Here is a 5996-nt window from a genome sequence, read left to right as displayed (position 1 = left end):
ACGCCTCTGGTTACAGAACGCTTAAATGGCCATCGGAAGGAAGCACAGGGAGGTAGCTCACTCTTTCACCAATAGGCAACTCAGAGCCTCAGTGACATGGAGGAGACTGACGATGGCTTTTCTATACTTCACCTGGCTTTGTCCTTTGCCTCCTAAGTGACTGCCACAGACTAGAGCATCCTTTCCTCTCACAGCCTCCAAGGGAAGAAGGCAGGTGTGAGCTCCTGCCTGCTGAAGGAGCAGAACCACCACCACCCCCCAGCCCATTTCCCCTTGGGCACCACTGGGCAGGCCTAGGTCACAGGCTCCTCCTGCAGCCCAGTTTCGGGGTTGCTGTGACTGATCATCTTGGGCTTTCTCCTGGAGGGGCATTCTCCACCCTGCAGCATGTTGCTGCCCTAGATTGAGCCAAAGAAAAATGAAGTCAGCAAGAGCAGGCAGCAGCCTGAAGGTGGCTGGGGACCCAGCCTGTCTCCCCTCTCCCCTCTCTGTTTCCATTGTGTTTCTTTCGTCTAGATTCTGCTCAGCTCACAGCAAGCTCCGACAAATGTTCCTCGAAAGGAAGGAAGGGAAAGAAGAAGGACTGGGTAGGAAGAGAACCAAGGGAGTGGGAAAGGGGGGGGGGGGAGCCGGGCTCCAGTGTTATTAAAATGAAACACTGCCCAAACAGCACCACAGAACCAGCTTTCACCTTCTCCAAGTGTCCCAACCCTACGATGGCCAAGTGACGATCTAGCTGTATTTACATTAAGTCCGGCTGCAGGATGCATCCCCTGTTCCTCTGTAGAGACGCCTTGATTCCAGACTGGGTTCCCAGTTAATGCCCATGCGTTTTCCTAGGTGAGTTAACTTGGGCTTGCTTTCCAGGCAGGACAAACGGAGCCACGCAGAAGACTGAGTGGGAGTGATAAGTGACGTCACAAGAAGAACCGGAAGCTTAGTTCTGTCTGCAAAGAGAAGCCCAGTGTGTCCGTAGCTGTCAGAGGTGCTTGGTGCAGGCCTATGCGGTGGATTCAATAGAAGTTAGTGTTGGGTGGGGTCTTTACTCAGGTTCCATGAGTTCAGTCTTCCCCCAAGGAAATCACAAGTCAGGGAACATCTTTCTCTCCCGCCCTGCCCATCTCCAAAGCTGTCCTCATCCCCAGAGAACCATGCTTGGTGTAGTACAGTCCTTACTTGGTTCTTTTTTCCTTCCCCTCAGCAGGAGAGCCCCCACCATCGAAGGATGCCCACTGTCCCTGCCCTACAGCCCCTTCAGCATCCCCACTCTGTGTCTTCTGTTGGAGCTCCCAGGTGTCTGGACAAACAAGCACCAGTCTGTTCCCCTGTGTGAGCCTCCATCCACCCAGGAGCTGTCCTTGTGCTGCTGAAGGCAGGCGGGGAAGAAGCAGAACCACCCTGACTGGTCAGCCTCACCCCATGTTCTTTCCTTCTCACACACCTACAGTGGAACCGGAGTCTGGCTCTCCTGCTGATTCAGCCCCTCCAGCGCCACACCCCCACCCCCACTCCCGGCTGAACACCTTGCTTCCGTTCTCAGGAGATGGTCCCTTGCCTCAGGCTCTGGCTTCCCAAACCTTGTTGTAGGGGTTCATGGGTCCTCGCCTCCCTACTGTGCTGCTCTGGATTCAAATCCTACCCCTGCTGAGGACATGCCTTCTTTATGTCAAAACTTCTGCTAGATTGCCCCATGTGCTCATAGACATCTATTGAAAACCTCTCTTCCACATATCTCCTGCTCTCTCCCTTCCCTTTCTGTAAACAGTCCTGGAGAAGATGCCTTGCCCTCCGGTCGGTTTCTCCCCTGCTCTGACTTAAACCCACCTACATCAGGCCCCCGCCCCCAGAGCCCTCAACACTCATCACCAGCAGCCTCCGTGGTAACAACTCCAGTGTGTATGCATGTATGTATGTATGTGCGTGTGTGTACATACACATGTGGACTCACACCATAGTACAGGTGTGGAGGCCAAAGGTTTCTTCTTCTTCCTCTCCCCCCCCAAAACAAGGTTTCTCTGTGTAACAGCCCTAGCTATCCTGAAACTAGCTCTGTAGACCAGGCTAGCCTCAAACTCACAGAAATCCACCTGCCTCTGCCTCCTCCTCCTCCTCTTCTCTGTGGTCTCTGGGAATTGAACTCAGGTCATCAGGCTTGGTGGCAAGCACCTTTACAGGCTGTGCCACCTCACTGTCCCCACCCCTCATCTTTGAAGCCTGATCTTCATGGGACTCCTGGCACCTTCGTCTGCCCAGCCCGATCTCCTCGTTCTCCTTAGGGCCTCCCAGGCTGGCACAGGATCCTTGCTGGCACAGGATGGCCCCAAGCCCTGGTGGTCTTCCTCTGCTGTCCCTCTTCCAGTGATCTCTCATTCTGGTACATACAAGTGACTCCGGGTGGCAGACACCGTCCCCATTTGGATGTTGGAGGTTTGTCAGAAAACTCCCCCTCTGCACCCCACTTCGGCCTGGATGTGGTTGTGTGTCCCAGAGGTCCATGTGTTGAAACTTAGTCCCCACCGTGAGGTATCACATCCAGAGGGTGGAAGCTCTTGTGTTCAGAGGTGGGGCCTCGGGTGGTGATAAGGATTAGATAAAGTCATCAGGGTGGAGCCTTTGCTTGAGTCTGGTGGCTTCATAAGAGGGGGGGGGGGGTGGAACCAGGAAAGCCATGGACCCATGCATACATGTGCCTTCCCTTGTCACGTGATACCTTGCACCACCTTGGGACTTTTTCAGGTGTACCTGGAGAACCATGAGCAGTGGGAAAGAGAGCAGGGAGGGGGGGGAGGGAGAGGGAGAGATCTTTCCTTCATAAGGCTTCCCAGCATCAGCTATTTCATTACAGCAATTCAACATAGACTCATACACACCTCTGCTCCAGTTACAGCAAATGCTAGCTCTGTCCTGAGCCTGGGGTTAACTTTCACCCTGCCCCTGATTCCCGCGTCTCCCATATCAGTAAAGCTGGTTGTTTCCACATTGGAGGCCCACTCGGGATCTGACTGATACTTACCATGCCCTCTGCTATCCCTTTGTTCAAGTCCCCTCGCCTCCCAGTGGCTCCCAGTGGCTGCCCTAGCTTGCCTTCCTCCATGTGCAGAACCTTGTGTGACAGAAACCAGATACTCGGCTCAAAGTATCTCCCACAGCTTTCAGTCTCAAGTAAAGAGAAATCTAGTCCCCAGAGGGTCCACATAACCCCACCCAATTCAGGGTGGAGACTGTCAAGTAACAGAAGAGCATTGCATTGCATGGGCCAAGGCTTCTCAGAGGAAATGATTTTGAAGGTGAGCTTGTGTTGGGGCCCTGTCCCTACTTTTTCCCCCAGGGTTCTCTTGAGCAGGGAGGAATGAGGAATTTGTAGATAGAAGGATAGAGGAGAGAGACAGACAGAAACACAGGATAGCCGCGGGAGGGTCTGGGTCTGAACCCACCAGCCTTTTCTGTCTCTACTAAAGGGCTTTTTAAAGGAATGCCAAGGGGTGGAGCAAAAGACCTCCCCCAGCACAGCCATGTGCAGACCATCCCAGACACCTGGTGACCATGCACGTGGTCAAGCCATCCCCCTCATGCAGCCATGCTGTGTAAAGCAAGCTCAGATCTCACTAGGAAACCTTTGTGGGCTCCCACAAGCTTGAAGAAATAAACAGGAGCTATGCAGATAAGTGCTCCAGCAGTCAGGTCTAAGCAAGGGAGCAAACATCACATTAAATATCTCTGATGGAGGAAAACAATGACTTGGGTAATAGAGGAGCCATCCAGGGGCAGCCTGGTCTCTCCAGCTCCTGGCAGTGTCCAGGAAGAACACTCCAAGGTGGACTAGCATGTGCAAAGGCCCTGGAGTCGGAGGAAGCTTAGTGAGTGTTCTAGAAGCTAGAGAGGAGGGGAGGGAGGGAGTACTCATAGTTAGAGGAGGGAAGTGAGAGGGGATAGGTCAGGCTGTGACAACTTTGGACTCCATCAGAAGAATAGAAAGCCAACCAGCCCAGCCTCAGTGGCTCCCACACCTGTACCCATACACTCACTGTGACTTCAGGAGGCCACGCCTGCCTCTGTTCCTACACGGTCAGCTCCTTACTTAGTATCTGCTGCCTGTCCCCTGAAGCCCCAAGCCACTTGTGCCAACCTCCTTACCTCATCCAGACTCCACAGGGCCATGAGTGTTCTTTGTGGCATTTACAGCAGTGGCCTCTATCCCAGGACTCAGGGTGCTCCCTGCTAGGCTTCGCTTCCCCATCAATCTACCCTACCCCACCTAGCTCCTCTCCATACGTACCTACCTATCTCCGTAGCTTGCAAAGTGTCCCTGTCCAGCCGCTGCCCATCGGTCTCCATCTCCAGCTGTCCCCAGAGTCTCAGTTCCCAGGCCCTCCATCTGGTCTTCCTGGCCAACAGGGTGGAGCCCAGACTTGCATATTCTAGCACCATCCTTCTTGGTATCCCTGCCACCACCACACAGGGCCCAGGGCTGTTTCCAAAGGCACTGGCCATTCAAGCCTGGCCACCCTGACCTCCATTCCCATACCACATGGCTCTCTCTGTCTTTCCATATACTCAGGACCCTCTGACTGGTATGGGGTCTCAGCAGGTGCTCCTATTAAGGCCCTCTTTTCTTTCTTTCTTTCTTTCTTTCTTTCTTTCTTTCTTTCTTTCTTTCTTTCTTTCTTTCTTTCTTTCTTTCTTCCTTCCTTCCTTCCTTCCTTCCTTCCTTCCTTCCTTCCTTCCTTCCTCCCTCCCTCCCTCCCTCCCTCCCTCCCTCTCTCTCTCTCTCTCTCTCTCTCTCTTTCTTTCTTTCTTTTTTTTTTTTTGAGACCGTGTTTCTCCGTGTAGTTTGGTGCCTGTCCTGGATCTCACTCATAGACCAGGCTGGCCTTGAACTCACAGAGATCCACCTGACTCTGCCTCCTGTGTGCTGGGATTCAAGGCGCAGCTTAAGGTCCTCTTTGTGCCACCGCCACATCTCCATTCTCTCACTGAAAACCTTGATGGCAATCTTAATCCACCCCTGATCAACAAGGCAAAGCCTCTGGTCTAATATATTCTGGCACAGTGGCCTCTCCCAGGGCCAGTGGGCAAAGGGGTCAGGGCAGAGCAGCCAGCAGTGGGACCACCATGGGCAGAGGTCCTGGGGCTTCGGGAAGCTGGGTGTGGTGGAATGGAGAGGAACAACAGAGAGTCAGAGTCGCTGAGAGTGAAGGACAGGTAGTGAGGAGGGGTGAGGAAAGGAGTCCAGGAGCCTTTCACAAGATCCGTGCATGCTCTGGGTGGTCCCTGTGACGTGAGCACCATCTTTAATCCTAAATGCCGTTCCTTCTAGGTTCTCCTTTAATCGATGTTAGGAAACCAAGTCTTCCTGTTCAAAGAAATCAGGAGCAAACCTGTTTAGCACTGGGGGTGCCGACCAATAGTAGAGCCCTTCTCTAGAATGCAGGAGGTTTGAGTTGTGCCCTCAGCACTGAAAAAAAAAGAAGGAAGGAAGAGGGGAAGGCTGAGGAGAGCTCAGTGGTGAAGAGCACCTACTGCTCTTGCTGAGGACTCAAGTTTGGGTCCTGAAACCCATGTCAAGGGAGTCAGCACTGCCTGCAACTCCAGGGTTTTAGGAGAAAGAAGAGATAGACAATGGATGGACCAGCCTTGTTTGTAGGGACCAAGGAGACAGCAGCAGCCTGGAGCAACACAGAAAGGCTTCCCTGCCAGACTTGGTTTGTTCTAAGGCTCCTACGCTCTGGGGTGGCAGAGGCTATGGGAGCACAAAAGGATTTGATGACATGCTTGAGGGTTATGTGAAATAAGGGCCCCTCAGTGAAAGGAGGTCTGTCCCCAAGAGACAAGAGCAGAGGCAAGCAATTAGCTTTGCACAGGAGATTAGCTCCCTGTAGTGTGTGCCTCGACAGGATCCAGCCAGCACTTGCAGACTGTGACCTTGAACACAACTAGCCGCCCATCCCCACCCCCTCCCTCAACTCCCCTTGCTGTGTAGATGAGAACAATAATGG

At 53.2% G+C, this 5996-nt stretch overlaps 1 long non-coding RNA gene across 2 annotated transcripts; it reads left to right on the top strand.

The window, feature by feature from the left end:
* Positions 1 to 448: 448 nt before the first annotated feature.
* LOC121829410 (uncharacterized) lies at positions 449 to 1331 on the top strand. Of its 2 annotated transcripts, none has more exons than XR_006072213.2 (3): positions 449 to 587; positions 868 to 985; positions 1202 to 1331. It is a non-coding gene; the product is annotated as an uncharacterized LOC121829410 (long non-coding RNA). The 2 variants fall into 2 exon arrangements; XR_006072216.2 differs by having other exon boundaries at positions 1205 to 1322.
* Positions 1332 to 5996: the final 4665 nt, after the last annotated feature.

Source organism: Peromyscus maniculatus, chromosome 1 (assembly GCF_049852395.1).
Source record: "Peromyscus maniculatus bairdii isolate BWxNUB_F1_BW_parent chromosome 1, HU_Pman_BW_mat_3.1, whole genome shotgun sequence".
In the NCBI taxonomy this organism is placed as follows: Eukaryota; Metazoa; Chordata; class Mammalia; order Rodentia; family Cricetidae; genus Peromyscus; species Peromyscus maniculatus.
The sequence above is the reverse complement of the archived record's forward strand: the minus strand, read 5'-3'. Positions and strand labels throughout refer to the sequence as shown.